Source organism: Alligator mississippiensis, chromosome 12, assembly GCF_030867095.1.
Source record: "Alligator mississippiensis isolate rAllMis1 chromosome 12, rAllMis1, whole genome shotgun sequence".
NCBI classification, from domain to species: domain Eukaryota; kingdom Metazoa; phylum Chordata; order Crocodylia; family Alligatoridae; genus Alligator; species Alligator mississippiensis.
Window position 1 is genome coordinate 224,348 of NC_081835.1, and position 18,151 is coordinate 242,498.

An 18,151-nucleotide genomic window follows, 5' to 3' on the forward strand; every position below is an offset into this window, starting at 1 on the left:
GGAGGGCCGAGAGGGCGGGAGGATTGGGACCGGCACCGAGGAGCGCGTTAGCTACGTTAGTCAGTGGTGACTCGGACCCGTCGGGTGCCAGAGCCGTGCATCGTTTCCCCGTTGAGCAAAGTACAGAGCTGTGGTATCGATGTGGGTGTGAAAGAGGCTTCCGAGTCCAGCCAGGCAGGGCAAGTTGCACCTCATCGGAGAAGGTGGATAGAAACACAGTTGTTGTGCATGGTGGATGTCTGCTAGTGTTTGTGACGTTTGTGTGTAGCTGACCATCGCTGGAGTTTGTACAGGGTTACAGATGGGCTCTCACTCAACAGGAAGACCTTCCTTGGCATTTGTGTTTGCATGTGTGAGAGCTCAAACTGACTTTTGACTTACAAACTTGGTCTCCTATATCACAAATGAAAATTATTGAGTGGTGTTAGCATTTTTGCTTTGTGGGCTGTTGCAAATTCCTGGGTGCCTGCATTTAAGCAAATACTATCTAGATGACTTTATAACAAGTATCGCACCCAACAAGAGGTAACTATTTGAGAAGTTGTTAGAATTGATAAAGATGAGGCCATTACTGGGTCAGCAGTTGGTTTCCTAGAGAACAATGATTGTGACATCATGATTGGGAATTTAAAGAAGAGCTTTAGAAGACCAAAAGCACTTTTTGGCTGTGGAATCGTGGACTGTCCAAAATCCCCTCTGGATCTTGTGTGGGGTGGCAGTGACGTGTGAGAATTGGTGAGCAGTAGAAAAAGATAAATCAATACAATATTCAAGATACAGAGCATAGAAGATTGATAGGGAAGTAGAAGAGCTCAGGGGGAGGGGGGATTCTATGTCTGACAGAAGAAATAAGTTTTGACCTGTATTAGGAGCAAAAGTAGAGGGTAAATGGTTAAGAGGAAAGCACCTCCTTTGGAGAGAACATTCCTATCAAAAACAGGACTCGGTCTTGCAGTTTATAGGAATTTAAAGCTGAGCCATCCTATAATAACATGGACGTCTCGTTGCCTAATTTGTATGCATTGGAATCCTCCAAATTAACAGACTTGGTTGTGTATTCCGTGGGTCTATGTTCCGATTTTCCTGTGGATGGGCTGTGCTTTAAGAGGAGGTTTTCCCCACCATGAATAGGGGAAAATGTAGATGTGCACATCTGGTCTGTGCTAAAAACTGAAAAGCAAGGGCTTTCCGGGGTTGAAAGCACTGGATGTGGCATTTTCTATGGTTGACTTTCTATAATTGCTAACACTTCCCAGGGAATTTTCTCTCAAATTTTGATATTAAAACTAGCTATCTCAGTCAGTGCCTTTGTGCTCTTGTATTTGCTCTTTGTGACACTCTGCCTAAGCAACAAGGAATGTGTTATCCTAATAAGATAAGTTTTGGGGTTTGCAGAAAGGCATTAATTTAAAAAAAAAAAAAAGAATCCCTACCTTACAGTGGAATTAATAACCCAAGGGAGTCTACAGTCCTTTTTCATTCTGACTGTTTTTTGCTGCAAACTGTAGAGAAGGTGCTTTTCTGACAAATGTTGTATCTGTGATTTGCCCAGTGGAGGTGAAGGAGGATTGAGAGAGGCTTTTCCCTCAGTACAGTGATCTTCCCACCAGGGCTGGGAGACTGAATGCTCATATCCTGTTCTTGAGTTCTCATCTTTCACCACAAACACATTCCTCTCATTCAGGAGTGCTTTGGTGCCTCCTGGGCAGGTGCTCTTGTGTTCCATTCCTGCAATTTGAGATCTTCCTCAAACTGTAAACTTGTGCAAAACTTGTGAATTGTAAAGTGGTGCCACAGCAACCTTACCTTTCAGGCGAATGAGCTCAGGGGTCTGGACGGGCAGGATCACTCCTCGGACTGAACTGAATTTTCTCAAATAACTAGTGTTGTCGCATTTTAACGAGCTGGTGTGTTCAGTAGAGGGCCGCTTGCCTGCTGTCCACGGTATGCCTCTGGAATGAGTCTTTGAACTGCACAGAGGTCACAGGAGTCCTGTGTTATGTCTTGCATGTAAAATGTGCAAATCCATGGGTACTGACTTAATGATGCATTTCTGTACATTATCAGCTAGCCCTGATGCAGGGTCACAGTCCTTTCAAGGTATTCTTTTCAAATTACTTCAGGGATAGCATGGCTTCTTGAGGCAGTAGGAATGCGCTGCAGCATCTTGGAGGGAACAAAGCAGGCGTCGGACTTTGGAGAGCGTAGATCAGTGAATTGCATCACTAGCGCTGGTGCAGCACCGGCTGGTTCAGTACGCATCTGTGTCAGTGGCTGGGGCTTGCTTGCAATTGCAATGGAGTTAGAAAGCATGGAACACTATATTTATGTATGAATATTTTCATTGCATTTCTTCCAACACATGAAAAGAACTAGGTTAATAATATGATTAATTTAACAGTGAGATTAACATTACCAGCATAACTCTCCCAAATGAGTGGGGTAAAGACTGTTGGTAGTTATTTAATCTCCTCTTTCCCACATTCCTGTGAAGGGAGCTGGGCCTCCAGCATCCAGGGCAGTTTCAGGTTTTGCTGGCTTCCTGCTTTCATGCACTCAGAGTTCAAGATCTTCCCCAGCTGGCTGCTACCCACTTATCACCTGTCTTTTACCACTGTTTGTGCAATATTGTGTTCACACCAAAGTGTGAAATGATCCCTCCTCTGTCCAGAGCAGTGATTCTCAACTGTATTGCTGTATGATGCTTTAAAGCAAGGATGGGGAGCATCCGGCCTGCGGGCTGGATCCGGTCAGCCGGGGACTCCATTTCCCAGCTGTCCCTGCCCACGTGGCTTGTACTGGTCTCCATGGAGACCCCAACCTCAGCCGCAATGGCAATGCGCACGGCAGAGCAGTGCAGGGGGCTGCTCTGGAGCTGCTGGGAACGTGGGATGGGGGCAGCTTGCTCCGGAGCCAGGGCAAAGCCATGATCTGTAACCTGCACGCTCCAGGCATGGGCACGCATGCAGGGGATTGTGGCTCTGCCCCAGCTCCTTGCAGCAGTGACAGCCTGTCTGGAGCTGGGGCAGAGCCACTATCCCCTGCACACGTGCCCCTGCCCAGAGTGTGCAGGCTACAGATTGCGGCTCTGGAGCAAGCTGCCCCTGTCCCGTGTTCCCGGCAGCTCCGGAGCAGCCCCCTGCGCTGCTCTGCAAATTTCATACTGGAATTCATAGTGTCAGAAACTTTCTGACCTGTTGTGGTCATTCAGAGTTTTTTGCAACAGAAAAATTGCTCTGTTGGTTTTTCCATAGTCAAAGAGGAGTGAAAGCTTTAAGAGCTGGCTTTTAAGAGGGGGGCCTTGAGTCTGAAAAAGGTTGACCCACTAGTCCAGAAGGTCAAAACAGTTTGAGGCAGCTGCTTGTGAGTGCCCAAGCTTTCCTTCAGTTCCTTACCAGTCCAAATCCCCTGGTTCGCACCACAAAGATGGTGGGTGGCGTACTGGTCCACCTTCAAGTGAGTTGCCATTTACCTGCCACAACCACTGTCACCTTGCTGGCATCCATGGAAAGCGAACAATTTGCTGCCCTGAGGGCTGTCAAGTAAAAGCGGGGTGAACAAGACTGCACTTGTTGCTGTGCTGGGTCTGCTGTCTAAATGGAGGAATTGGCACTGGGATTTCCTGTCATGTGGTCACAACTGGGCGATGTCTGGCTGGAAGGGATATTTGGACCTGGCTGCCTCCAGCTTTCCCTTGGGTACCACTGCTGTGTCTCCATAGCCTCTGCTCAGCTGCTCCTAAGGCCCGGCCCAGATCAGGGCAGTACCGTTCTCGTTGGCTGCATTGCAGTGTGTCTAAAGCGCTAATCAAGAGAGGGGAAGTTGTGGGGGGAGATGAGGCAGCAGATTGCTCCCGGGGTGGGTGGCCTCCGGTTACCAGGGACAGCGATTTTGATCACTTGTCCTGTTTGTTTTAAGACCTGATCTGCTTTTTGGGGTATGACCAGACAGTCCTTCCAAAAGGGAAATAAGCCTGAGGAATCCTGTGCAGACTGTGCTGCAGCCTGCCCTGGCTGTGATCTGGAGGGGTGCCTCTTCTGCAGGAAGGCATGAGGAGCAGGGCTGATCCAGGCAATACTCTGAGGCCTCTGGAGGCTCTGCTGCTCTCTGTGTCGAGCCCCCTTGCAGTCCACCTTGGCCCTCAGGTCTCAGAGTTGGTAAGACCCATCTTGTAACCATTCGAGGAGAAGCCTTTGGCATAAATGCCTGTAGTTAAGAGCGCCTGGCTTGTGTGAAGCAGCTCCCTAACTGAGCATTTCCTATTTAATTGGAAAAGGGGAAGGTTCCACATCATAGAGCATACACATTATAAAAGCAGGATTGCAGCCTTAACTCTGCTTAATGAAGGTGGATTTTACCCTGGCTGTTCTTGGATGCCTGACCTGTTTTTGGTCCTTGGTGGGGGAGGGAATCAAGGTAAGCCAGAGAGAACTTGAAAACCTGCAGCCAGGTAGTTACTTGCTCTGTGTAGGATAATGAGCAGGGTCATGGACAGGATACTTCCAGGGGACTTGTCTTAACTTCTGACTTCTCCACATTCAGCAATGAAAATACGATGTTTGGGGGAGTCAAAGCCAGACCTGCCATGGTGCTGTGTCCTGCAGTTGCGTTTTTGTTTGACAGGTCTACCTTGCGAGGTTGGCTGGGCAGACGGCTCCGAATCTCTGAACCTGTCAGAATTTGACGCTCTGGTTTCTTTCCTACAGGAGGCTGCTCTGGAAGGGACTGACTGGCATCCATTACTCAGAGATTCATGTCAGTGCACCACAGTGCTTCAGTGTGTTTGCTCATTGGACTCTTGTTTCCTATTGCTTAAGTAGAATCTAAAGCTTTGCCGTCACTGCTTAAAAGGTGTACTCGAGGTAATGAATGCCTGCAAGCTGTGCTGAGGCTGTAACACAGTAAATGAGGTTAAAGATCGTGAGAGGGCTAGGAGGTGGAGCTGGAGCAGGTATCTCACCACTTAATCAAACCAATTTAAAATTTATCCTCATTTGAGCACAGGTTCAAGTGAGGTGAGTTCAGGCGCTGAGCAGGTTGTGCGTGGGGTGGTGACCCACCTTCTGAGGAGCTGCCGTCTACCTGTCACAGCCAGCATCACTGTGCTGGCACTTGCTGGCGTCCCTGGAGCTTGCTCACTTTCCCCATTGAACCCACCAAGTGGGCATGGAAGTTGAATTACCCTCTGCTCCGAGAGGGATGTGCTGGGTAAGGTGGGGATGAGCAGGACTGCTGCTTTCTGGCTGCCCGAATAGAGGAATTGGCACTTGGTCGTCCTGTCGCATGGTCCCCACCTGATGCTGTCCGACTGGAAGGGATATTTAGACCTGGCCCCTGCTCAGCAGCTCCAATATCTTGTCTGCCTCTCCAAGTTTCACTTCAAGGAAATTCCTTCTGACAAAAATTGCTGTCAAGGGACATGTGCTGACATCAGAGGGACTTGCAGAAAAGGGGAAGTGAGATGGAAAATCCTATTTCCCCCAGTGTGTTGCCAGACGAGGAGGAGGAAGAACAATAGCATCCCCCAAGTGTGGTGACACTTGTTCATTTTTGGCAGGGAGACTAGTATTGGGAAGCTACTTGTGCCGTTTCTGTTTTCCTTGCATCTTAACCCCCGTGGGCCTTGTCAGCTGTGTTATGTCTAGCAGATCCATGAGGGAAGTGAAAGAGGATAAAAAGCTTGGGTTCCAATGCTGGCAAAAGGTCACAGAAGAGTGGAGCAAAGGTCTCCTGCAGCAGTCCAAGGTGTTCAAAAAGGAGTGTGCGGATGGGAAGGGCAGTACCAGACAACACGGGGAAGGTGGCTCTGATGGGAGCAGTTCTGTTGCTGACCGGTACGTTTTGGAGCACATGGGCTATTGGGACTCCCATTCCCTCCTTGCAATGTGATACTATACTCCTTTGTGAGCCTATTTGACTCTCTGTGCCTCCCCAGCAACTGGACATAGTTTCAGTCTCTGCCTCCCGCACCTGCACACAAATATGCACTAAGCTATTCTGGTGTTTGCTGTAGTACAGTTAGTTTTGTTTGCACGGTTCTGCTGACTGGAAGGACTTCTGAATGAATAACCTGACTAAAAATAATCACTGAGTGCACAGTTAAATTGCACCTCACTGGCATGCGCTTCTAGTAAAATGTTTTTTAATAAACTGATTTCATTCCCTTGGTTATCCTACACTAGCTCCTCACTACCCCATAGCCTCCAAGTAAGAGCCCAGTGTGCTTCTGTCCCACTGGGGGCCTTCATGGATGCACCTTCTCTGGCTGCTTATAACATCCAAAAAGTGTCTCCTTTGCTGTCAGTAAAGCCCTCTCCTGTTCTCTCAGATGTTGCACACAATGTGGTAGGCATGAGTTATGTGGGCCGGTTCTTGGTTGTAAGCATCTAGCTCTGGCATGAGGCACCTGTCTGTTCCCTGAAGTCTTCCACATACACACGCTCCCCTATCACCCAGCAGCTGTGCACGGCAGAGCTGTACAGCTCCTTTGTACTGTCCCCATCTTCAGCAAAAGGCTTTGTGAGCTGGGTAAGTAGGGGTTCCCAGGAACTGTAGGAATTGCAGCATCATTGATGTTCATGGGGGGCCCTCATTGCTGCAGTCAGGAGGCCAAGCCTTCCCCGGTGAATACTTGTAAACGTCCAGAGGCTCAGCCAGGATGTGGAGGAGGTTCCCTTGTCTGTTGATAGAAACCTGGCCCCCAAGGCAATGATTTGGGTTGAGGAGGCGAAGGATAGGAAGGTGGGTCCCACAATCAGCTCCTGAAGACAGTCTGTCCGTTTTCCCCAATTATCATATTATTCCTTCTCTCTTGTCCCTCCCCTCCTTGCAGTTTGAGTTCATCTTTCTTGAATGTGGGTGACCAAAGCTGTTCATAGTGTTCCAGATGAGGTCTCACTAGTGCCTTGTAGGATGGCATTAGTACCCCACTCTTTTTTTGATCCACCTGGAATCGCCCTTTGCCTTTATCATAGCTGCATCGCACTGATGGCTCACTCTTTCTGTGATCACTTAATACAGCCAAGTACTACTTAGCTGTTTTTAACTGTCGTGCCTCTGGTCATATAAGTCTGTATTAGTCCCAAAGTGCTTGCCCTGCATTTTGGATTACTTAAACTTAGTCCCATTTCAATTGCTCCCATCCTCAAGGTCATCCTTTTCTTCCTGTAGGCTACCCTAATCACCCTCTGCATATCTGATGCCTCCTGACTGGTTGGCTCAGCCTAGATAAAGTGGATCCACCAGGTCACGAGCATGTTCTCCTGAAGGACCTGGCAGTATTCACTCTTCTCTAGCCGTGTCCCGATGGCCGTCTCCCAGCTCAGCCATCTGGCTGGGATTCCGAAGCAAGTTTATCAGCCCGTTTTTATTAGTGGCTGTGAGGACCTGAGTGTTCGGTGCTGGCTATGGGATGCTAGGAGAGGAATGTTGTGCATCTGTTTAACTTGTTGCACAGTCCCAGAGTTTGAGCAAGTCATCCTGCGTTACGGCAGGAGAGAGACAGAATGAACAGAGCCTGGCGGTGGGACTTTGCAGCCTGGGACTTCTCATCAGAGAGCTCTTTGCTTTTATTTTTTTTTTTAAACAAGGGCAGATCTGTTTGGTCCAGTCTCCTGAGTGACACTCTCCCCAGCATAACTGATGCTCTTTAAATGTATCCCAAGGTCTCATTTCTTTTTAAACTTGTCTAGTATGCTGTCTTCAAAACTGAGACAACATACTAGTTATTAATGGATTATAAGGCCAGAAGGGACCATTGTGACTGTGTTATGAGCTCCTGTTTAACAGATTGTGACTTCCCTGAATCGGACCTTGTCGTTGACAAACAGATCTGCCCTTGTTTAAAAAAAAAAAAAAAAGAAAGCAGCAAAGAGCTCTCTGATGAGAAGTCCCAGGCCACAAAGTCCCACCACCCGGCTCTTGGACGTTCGGACAGTGATTTACAAGAGAGGTTTCTTAAGCCACCCTGAACGTAACAACATGGACACACACTTTCTGTCCAATATTCCCCTTTGTTGATTGTGGAATGTTTTTCCAGGAACTTTCCCATGCTGACAAAACCTCATATTCTGTCTATATTTAGTGGATCTCCTTGTCCATCTCCACGTTGTCATGCTGCCTCATTGGTAAATCGCAAATGGAACCACTAATATACATATAATTTAATCTTAACGTTTCAGTGCTGACTGACCGTTCCTGCTGCCTGCCACGTCTGGCATTTTATTTTGGTTCTAATAGGCTTCTTCCTTGGCCTGCTTTGGATAGAAAGGAGAGAGGTCCAATCTCTTGGGAGCTCAGAGGGGAAAATGGAACATTATTAAATGCAGGCTGGTCAGGGAGCTTGCTGCTTTTCACAGCGAAGATTGTCTCCTTCGTCTGTAAAGGTTCCTTTGGGTCCACCTAAAGTCTTGTTTCCTGATCTGGAGTGGGCTCCGCTGACAGCTTTTGTGCAGTTCAGCTAAGTCAGAAGCATGCTGCCTGTGTCTGCCTGCCGTGTGGGAAGGGTTTGCAGGATGCTGCTGCAGAGAAACCTCCAGAATTCTTGTAGGGATGTCGTTTTCTCCCTCCCCCATGTCTGCAGAGGCCTGGTCTCGCCCAATCCCAGCTCCGCTCCCTCCTGTTTTTTTTTTCCCATTGAGAGAACAGTTTGCTGCCAACACTTGGACAGAAGCAATCATGCAGTTGACTTGGCCAGTCATGCATAAAAATGGGCCAGCTATTTTTCATGCTAGAGTAGACGGGCAACCTTTTCCGCAGCCCGTCTTTTGTAGCCTGCATATTCCTACTGCCAGAGCTGCTCCCAGCCCTGAGACTCACCTGTATGTTGGTAACACTTATGGTACAGAGAGTAACTGGGAATTGTGCGCTGCTGACAAGCGAATACTACGTTTGCATTCATGGTTGGACAGGCTGAAGGACAGGTGAAGGTTCAGAGGCCCTTCTTTCAACCCCTGACTTTCTGGGCATTGTCTGTTCCAAGTGGTGATAGAGGTCGTTACCATTTCCACATTGCAGAAAAAGTAAAACCTGCTGGGCATGCCCCTCAGTAGGGGTCGAGGCTGTGGGGGTTCCAGAATAGCCATTTATTTGCCTGATAGTCTTGCTAAACTTACGCTTTGCTCTCCCTTAACATTTTCCTTAGAACAGAGTCCGTTACTTCTCACAGCACTCCTTCTCTGGGCCTGACTTGTGCTGTCTTTTACCGTTCCGTCTCTGGGGAAGAAGAACATCATTGCTCGATGTAATTATAAAGCACCGTGCACGTTAAGAAGCACTTTGTCCCTGGACTCCCTTTTGCCATGCTGTTTACAAAGAGAGAGAATAGTAAATTGGGTACTGAATCTCCTTGATGACACTCTTCCCAGCATAATTGATGCTCTGAAAATGTATCCTAAGGTCTCATTTCTTTTTAAACCTGTCTAATATGTTGTCTTCAGACTGAGACAGTGCACTAGTTATTCATGGACTATAAGACCAGAGGGACCGTTGTGACTGTTGTGAACTCCTGTTTAACAGATTATGTGACTTTCCTGAATCAGACCTTGTTTAAAATAGAGCATCTCAGTTAAAATAAAAACACTAACCTTAAAATTGTTGGGGGGGGGGGCGAAATCCAAATGGTCTCTGAAATTCAGCTGCAAAAAAACCCACTTGGTCTGCAGATACTGGAAATGAGTTGCTGGACACAAGTTAATAATTTGCCAGTTGTTTAATTCGGTGCAAGTATTGTGATATCAATTCTTTGATTTGTGATTGACCACGTAACTGTCAGCGAGGAAGTGAGCTTCGGTTTGTGTGTTTGAAGGCAAGCCTACTAACGACAAACCTCATACTGTTCCCCTCAACATGCCAGCAGGGCTGTTAAGCAGGGATGTTTGTCCTGCCCCAGCGTGGCGGTTGCAGACGGGAATGAAGTCGTGGAGACATTGTAGCCCCCACTTCTTCAGTTGGGTCAGAAACTGAATCCAGTCAGACTGATGTATTGAACTGCTTCTCCGCCGACTGCGGACATTGAGCAGAAACCCCGGGAAGGCCTCCGCTGAGCAGCAAGCGAGCCCTCCTCCATGCTCTGCAACATCCTCTTCTCTAGCCGCGGCAAAACAGCCTCGCTCTGCTTGTGTCCGTGCGGATAGGGTGCCGAAGCAGCGTTTCCAAAACCTGTAGTTCTGCCCGTGCCTTCCTTCTCGCCTCATCTCTCCCTTGGCCCTCTGTTCTGTATCGCATCAAACAGGAACTGCTTGTTCTCGCCATTGAGGACCCTCACAGTCTATCTCAGCCTGATCTCTCATCTAGTACCCGCCTCATTTTAGCCTCCGGTGCCCGCCCCGGTCATCTCCTTGCTGGATTTTTAAATGAGCACTTTTTGTGTTTTCTCCCATGCTAGTCCTTGCATGTGGGAGGTGCACCCTACCGACATCTGGAAAACTACCTTGTTATTCTCTTAAAACCCTCTGTTAAACTTTCTTTGCCTACAAAGTAACGTGGCACTAGTTAATATGAGTGCATGTCAGGCTGGTCCGTATTTCCACGCTGTTTCTTTCTAGTCTCTATCTGTCTCCATCTGCAAGCTTCTTTTAGCCAGGGCCAGCTTTGTTTTAGGTCTGTACAGCCCCTAGCACAGTCCGCTCCTGCCATGATAATGCAAGTAACAGAAGACTGAGGGATTCTTAAAGGCACACGTACAATTCAGTGTCCTGAGCAGAATGAGTGCTGCTCTCGAATCCCAGCTCTGCAACAGCATTGCTTCCACTCTGCTTAAATGCCTGTGATTTGGACCATTTCCAGGCCCCGGGGAACCTTCTGTTCAGGTCCAGCACCATGTCGCCTGCATGCTCACAGCGTAAGCTTGGTCATGGGCAGCTGGGCTCTGTAAGTCCACCACCACCTCTCCCCATTCTCATTTTTTTTTGGTTTTTTCCTTTCTTTTTGCAGTAGCTGCAGGCCCTCAGCAGGGGCTCCAAAGCCTTGTTTGCTTTAGCTGGGGAGATGTTTGCCTTTGCAGTACTTGGCTGCAGAATTCCACAGCCTCCAGCTGCCAGGGAAACCTGGAGCAGCTCTGCTGATTTATTAGGGCACAGTGCGTGCCTCAGAACTCCTTTCTGCGAGAGGCAGCATTGATCCTGCTCTATGCTGCGTGGGGCATTTTTGTTTCTGCTTACTCAGATTCTAAGCAGGAATTGCCCAAAACACGGTGAGGAAAAGACTTCATTTCATCCAGCTTGCTGCTGCAGAAAGTCTCAGCATGAGAGCTCAGTAAGGTTTCCCTGGCACAGTGGCAAGGAGCCAAGCAGTGGGTGGACTGCTGTTGTAAGTAGGATTTTTGCAGGGTATGGTGGTTGCAGGATGCTTTTTTTGTGTGTGCAGTTAATGGTTGGCACCTCTAGAGCCTGTGGGTCTCATTGCTGGGACCTGGCCGTGGGCCACGTTGGGTGTGGGTCCTCATTAGGGTCCACGCCTCACTTTGTGTTCCTACCAGCCTTCTCAAGTGCACTCTGTTAGCCTTTCCTGCTCCCTCCTGTGTTCCTGATGCACCTTTTTCTTCCCTCCGAGCTTCTGGTGGCTGCTGCCTGAATGTTCTGCAAGTGGCAGCCAGCAGTTCCCCTGGATGGGGATGCAGGTCAGGGTGGACAGTTGACTCGAGGTCAGTGGTTGCAGGAAGGGTTGTGTCTACAGCTTGACCGTCAGGTCGACCCTCTTGTCCTGGCCAAGGTGAAGAGCTTGATCCTCTGCTTGAAGTCTCATGAAGCTGTTTTCCTTTCAATTAAGTACATGTTTTTGTGTCTTTCTAGAACTGTCAAAGAAATGTCTTCTCTTCTCTACAGGAAATGGGAACTTCAAAGCTATTGGGGATGGAGCAATGTCCACCTGTTTGCCTTTGCCAAATGTAAAGAGGGATAGGGAGAAGGCCTGGGTAGAGCTTCCCTGCAGAGTTGCTTTCCCAACTAGAGTCCATTAGGCAGAGTAAAAACAGTCCTATCGTTCTGAGTCCCGTGTTTAGAGGTCCCTTGCCTACAGGGTCTCATTCCTTGAATTAGTGGTTACTAGCACAAAGTACATACAGCTGTTCTGCACGCTGCTTCCTGCACCTGCCAGGGTGTGAGGGAGGTGTGAGCTTGATGACATCCTAGCCTGGGACAGTAGGGTTGGAGTGCTGTAGCCATGATGATCCAGGAAATGTCTCAGAAGTAGGGATTTTTTTTGCGATATCTCTTATTAGACCAACTGTATAGTTAGGAGTGCTGCTGGACAAGCTTTTCAGATGGGCAGAAATCAGGCTGACGTGTCTGATGCCAGGTAGTCAAGTGCGGCTGGGCGTGGACATGAAGGGCATGAAGAAGGCCTGACACAGTGGGTGCTGGGGTATGTTTTCAGCAGGGACTCTCAGCTGTTCACACTGCTTGCAGTCAGCAAAGCCGCAGTGGCTCCTAGCCTCCGGCAGTTGTTCTTGCTCTGACTGTGTTGTTGGTGGCTCTGTGTGAGGAGCCAAGGGGTTTTTTGGTGGTCTCTGAATAGCTGGGAGAGATGTTAGGCAAGCTTTTGGGTCCAATAAAAGATACCATGAAAAAAATCCTTGTTCCTTGCATGTTTCATTCACCATCAGGACTGCAACAACATCCCAGCCCTTCTGCACGTGGTGGTTCTAGGCAGTTTAGCAAAACTAGTTGATAACTTGCAGATCCCCTCTATACCCCTCTCTTGTTAGTAGGTTTTGTAAATGTGCGTTAAGGAACAGCTTTGTACAAGTTTCTCCCTCCCCTCCCCCTCCCTACCACGTACTGTTAATCTCTTGGGAGAATGTGCTGGCACCAAAGCCTTTTCAGTCTCCTTTATGCTGCTCATTTTGGCTCAGCCCCAGTCTCTGTCTTTTATTCTTCAAACAATCCCCGGGGTGCCGTGTTCTGGGGGGAGCGCTAGAGACCAGAAAGCAGAGTGGACAAGTGGAGCATCTCGGGCACGGTGGGCTGGAGGAATTCCTGTTGGGCCTTCTGATGAATGGGAGCAGCTGCGGAAAGGTGAACTGGCTCTTTGGGCAGGTGCATGGAAGTGGCTGTGGAGAAAGGTCAGAGGGTAAAAAATCCGCCTTGTGGCAAATGGGAGAGGACAGCATCCCCTCCCCATTCTTGTTACTGAATGGTGCCTCCTAGTGCCAAACTGGGCATTCAAGTAGGCACAGCCTTGCAGGAAATATTGGACCATGTCCAGCAATGTCATGTTACTTCTTTCTGGGAGCTTTCCCATTAAACGAGCCAAACCTTGCCGCCCTAACGTGGGGTGAGCTGGAACATCTCTACCGTCCTGGATTGGGCCATTGGAAGGTGAACTTACTTGGCAAGAAGAATTGCCCCCACCTCCGTAGTCCCATTGGAGGCACTTGCCTTTCGGTAAGCTCCCCCCCCATAGCATCACTCTAATCCCCAGCTCCTTGGCCGAAGGAGAAATGGGGCATGCCTGTTGCGTGGGGAGGATGACTAACCAGTAGGACAAACTGCCAGAAGATGTGGTGGGTTCTCCACTCTGGATGTGTGAAAGCAGGTGGTCTGCCTTTCTGGGAGAATCACGTACGTTAGCCACAGGCAAGCTGTTGACCCAGTACGTAGTGAAATTCTGTAAGCCATGCTCGCAGCGGAGGATGGACTAGATGATCTAATCACTATCAGCCATTCTAGTCTTAAATTTAGGAATTGGCCTGTTCATGAATGCAAGGTAAGCAAGAGCTTGCTATATAGTGCCAGGTATCCACAGCGCATGAATCTTGATGGGATGATAAGCTCAAAGATGGTTATCCTAATCCTTTTCTGCGCTGTTCCAGTAATGGCTCACCTGAGACTGGAACCCTGACCTGAGAGCTGGGGACGTGGGTGGGAGTCTGGTGAGACGAGCTCTTCAGAGGAGAGGTACAGGAAAGTCATTTTTTTGCTGTCTTCAGAGTCTCTGATTATGGGATTCCCAGTCCCGGAGTGCAAGAAGGTAAGTCTAATACATAACATAAATGCAATATAAACTAGATAAGTGTATGGATGCAGTTGCTTTGGTAGGGGCTAAGATGGAGCTGTGGTGGGGCCTGATTCGGTATTTCAGCTGTGTGGCTTGTGGTAATAAATAGTGCCAGCAAATTGGACTTCATTGCAACGCCAGCCTCCAGCCCTCCCTGCAAGGCACGTAGTAAGTGCGTGTGGGGCGAGGGGTGCTTGTGCTGAGCTGAGCAACCCCCTGTGCTGTGCAGAGCTCGTGGGGCGGGGGCCTCCCCCAACCCAAGCTTTCTCTGGCAGGGTTTTGTTGAAGGATCAGCACAGCTGAGCAGGCATTGTCATCCCCTCCTGGGAAGAGGGGTCCAGGCTCCCAGGAGGGAGAGCAGGGGAGGTTTCAGTGCCGCTGGCTGGTAGCTTGGTCTCAGGTCCTCGATGTTCCCTCCCGCTGCCCTGGGTGCCAGGGAGGGACAGCTCGTGGGCAGCAGGCCAGGCCCTGAAAGGAGGAACATGTGAGGCCTTCAGCATTCACATGCTGTATCAAAGGCAGAGAATAGCCTTCCCCTCCCTGCAGCACCGGGGTCGGGGGGCAGAGCGCCAGCCTTAACCCCTGACGTGCCCAGCGCCGCAGGAGGAACCGGCCTCTGGGAGGGGCTGCCTGAAGTGGGGGGCAGGTCCCTGGGGGAGCCTCGTGCTGGGGGGTGTTGGTCCAGCAAGCAGGCTGGTCTGCCTGCATCTCTCCTGAGGAAGGGTGGAGGCCCCTGGGCTACCCCAGGAGGTGTGCTGCCCCCCCCCTCGCTGGCTGCCCATGCCTGGGGGGAAGGAAGCTCCTCTGCAGCAGGGCCTGACCCGCGGTGCTGGGAGCAGGGGCAGTCGGGAGCTTTCGCCCTCCCCTGCAGCAGTCGGACCGGTGCGCTGGCTCGGATGGGAGGAAGTGCCAGTCCTGGGAATCGGCCTTCCCGGAGCTCTTAACCCCTTGGTGTTGGGCTGTGCTGAGGACTGCTGTGTGGGTCCCGTGCAACGCTTCCAGGCAGCACGGGAAGGGTTAAGCGCTGTCAGCTGTCCTGGGTGAGCGGCGCTCCATTCCCACGGCCCGGGCTGCGGGGGGGCCTGGATGCTCGGTTGCCCTGAAGCTGGAGGACGGCTCGTGGCCCCCAGCGCGGCTGGCTGGACCGGACGGGCGCTGGACCAGGAGGTTGGTCCCATTCTTGTTGGTTCAGCTGCTGTCAGTGAAGCGCTTTGTCGGGACAGGCCAGGAGCGGACACACTTCCTTCCCTGAGGCACTGAGACGCCTTCCCGGCTTAGGCGCGGAAATAAAACTCCTTCTGGGCTGGTGCAAGGCGGGGAGTTGTCCCAGCGCTTCCACGAGCAGCTGGTGCAGCTGATGAATCGGAAGCTCCTCTGGCCGCGTCCGTTCCCTGGAGGAGGTGCGAGTCCCTCACAGCGCGACCTGCTCCTGGCTGTACAACAGCAGTGTCTTTCACTGCCTGATGCAGACTCCATCTTGTCCTCTCACCCTTCTTTCAAGCTATTGTTTGGGGTGATTATGCGAGGGCTTTCAGACCCCACAGACTTGAGGCGAGTTAGGCAGAAGTTTTGTCGGGGGAAGGGGATGGGTTTTAACGACTTTGGGATGTATGCCAGGCCGTATAACATGCGTGTAGCTCTGAGATAAGGCAGCTAGGGCTCTTGCATTGTCTGTTAGAGCAGAAAGAGAAAAGAAGATTCAAATGCAGAGCTCGGCCTTGGAACTGTCTTCTGCTTCCTTCCAAAAGAGGAATCTAGGAGTGGGATATTCCTGTGCTGACACCGAGCAGGACGGTGACCCTGGAATAGAAGAAGAGATGGTTGATGGACCCAGACACATGGCAGGCTCTTCATAGGAAATACAAAGAAGCTGTTCCTGCCCTGCAGAGTCCAGTCAAATCTGACCTGAAACAATGAGTGAGGGTGACAGGGGTACCACTCTGGATGAGTTGTAGGATGGGGTCCCCGTGTTGCTTTGATTTGGCTTCTTGCAGTAGTGCAGTAGGGCTCAGCCTTTTAGACTCCAGGCATTCCACATTTAGCTGGAGGCACTGCTAGGAAAATGCCAGCTCTTACTTTTCACAAGACTTTTGGCAACAGAACAATGCTAACGCAGGTCAGAATGTTTTTAACAGTATAAATTCCTATTTGAAATCTCTGGATTTATCTGGTGAATCACGTTTGCACACCTAGCAGTGCTGGTGTGGCGTGGCGTGGCACCCCATGGTATGCTTGAATGGCTCTTTCGACGCTCCAGGGTGCTGTGGCACCTTGGTTAACAATCACTGCAGCAGGGAATTGGGCTATACCAAGCAGTGTGAAAAGACAGGTGACAAGAAGATGGAGGCCTGGGTGCATGATTGAAAACTGGGCGTCAGGGGAAGAGAGCGGGGAGTGTGGCCTTTCCCCATATGAAAATCCTATTTGAAGGAGGATGAGGCTTGTTGCGCTGGTCCCCAAGAGACTGGTCCTGGGAATTAACAGGGCCCAATTGTGCCATGCAAAGGGGCTGTGCAAAAGTGTGTCATACCAGGGCACTACTGTCACATTGCAACAGGTCTCATTCACTGAACACCTAATGGTACATACAGAGATGCCTCTGTGCACACATCTTACAGGCTAAAGTTAGGGCATCCATGTTTCTGAACTCAAAATAAAGACGGGGGATGCAGTCCAGAAGGGTGACTTGCTTGTCCTCTGTGGCCCAGGACATGCGATAGTCACCAGTAGAGGCTGCTGTCAGGTACACTGCAGGGGTTCTTACTTTCCACCCATGCTCTGGATAAGCACTGGTGATGGATGCTCTAGGGCAGCGTTTCTTAACCCCTGCGGCGCAACCCAAAAGTGGGTCACAAGAATATATGAAAGAATTGCCAACAAACTTTAAAAATAAATTCTTTAAAGGGAAAAGAACAAGTGGGAAACTGGCTCTTCCCCTGTAGGTTGGCAGAGTTCCAGCCTGTAAGGAGCTGCTTCGGCTCCCCTGCCCCACACACTGGGGGGCCGGGGCCTGGGGTGGGGGGCAGCAGGCTGGGAGTGAGGGGCACTATGTCATGACTGGCTATTGATGTTTACAGATGGGTCCTGGTACAAAACAGGTTGAGAATCACTGCTCTAGGAAGTGCCATGGAGAGGGCTCAGCAGCAGGAGAGGGAAAGCAGAGGTCTACAACTGGCTTGGTTATAAAAGAAGATGAAAGGAGCTGGGAAAAGTTTATGAACAGGTTGGGATCACAGAAAGAAGAGTTGTGGTTGCAGTGCAGAATGGGGAGTGTGTTTTAATTTTTCCCCCAGGCTTTGCGAGTTGTCACATGGGGCCGGGAAGGTATTCTTTCTCTCTTGTTGCTAATGGATATCAGGGCTATTTAATACCTTCCTCGGAAGTGTTGGGTGTTGGCTGCAATAAAGGCTGGGGATTTTGGCAGAGGTGTGCCAAAGTCCTGGCTGGGACGAAACCTGGAGGTTCCTGATGAGAGGGTCTTGCCCTCTGCTCAGGGTCAGACTGATTGCTACTTTGCAGTCAGGAAGGAATTTTACCTCTTGTACTTGGCACGGACTCTTTGGGAAGGCAGTTGCCTTGCTTGGCCCTCTTCCTAGGGGCTTTTCGCTGTGTTTCCTGCTGCTGCTTCCTGAACATGCAGTGGCAGAACAGTGACAGTGCCCTCGTCCCCCTACTTTACCCGTGGCAGCTCAGGGTGTTTTTGGTGGCCTTGGGCATTTTGCCTCGTGCTTGTGTGAGCGGTGTTTTGCACAGTTCTAAGAATGAGTTGTACTGGATGGTTTAGCTAGGGATGAGCCTGCCTTGGGCAGGGGGCTGGACTAGGTGACCTCCTGAGGACCCTTCTCACCCTGCTTTTCTATGACTCTGTGATCCCTGTGGCTGGAGCAGGAGCCTGGCCCCTTGTTAGGTGGTGCCTGAAAGCTGCACGTTCTGCTGACAGGTGTGGCAGAGTGGATGCTGCCTCGTGTTGGACGTCTCGTGATGGACCTTGCTGATCGGAGGGCGGGGCGGGGCGGGGGCCCAACTGTGCCAGCACCGGTTCTGCGTACTGGTTCGTTTGGGTTTCTTACCTTACTCCATTCTTCCCTGGAGCCATCTCAAGACCCTGGGGTTAAGAGATGTAGAAGCCTCTGCTCTTGGGGAAAACCTGTAACCC

At 50.3% G+C, this 18,151-nt stretch overlaps 1 protein-coding gene across 6 annotated transcripts in view; it reads left to right on the top strand.

The window, feature by feature from the left end:
• PLXNB1 (plexin B1) overlaps positions 1-18,151 on the top strand; it is an 83,483-nt gene that overhangs the window by 6,305 nt on the left and 59,027 nt on the right. The window contains exon 1 of one of the 6 annotated variants that reach the window (XM_059715911.1): positions 9,711-11,307. The exons of 3 other annotated variants lie outside the window; for them this stretch is intronic. The gene's annotated coding sequence lies outside the window, so the exon portion shown is untranslated. Of the gene's footprint in view, positions 1-9,710; positions 11,308-14,889; positions 15,163-15,229; positions 15,396-18,151 lie in introns of those variants that run through there. 2 more of the 6 variants (XM_019498387.2, XM_019498388.2) reach the window with 2 other exon arrangements.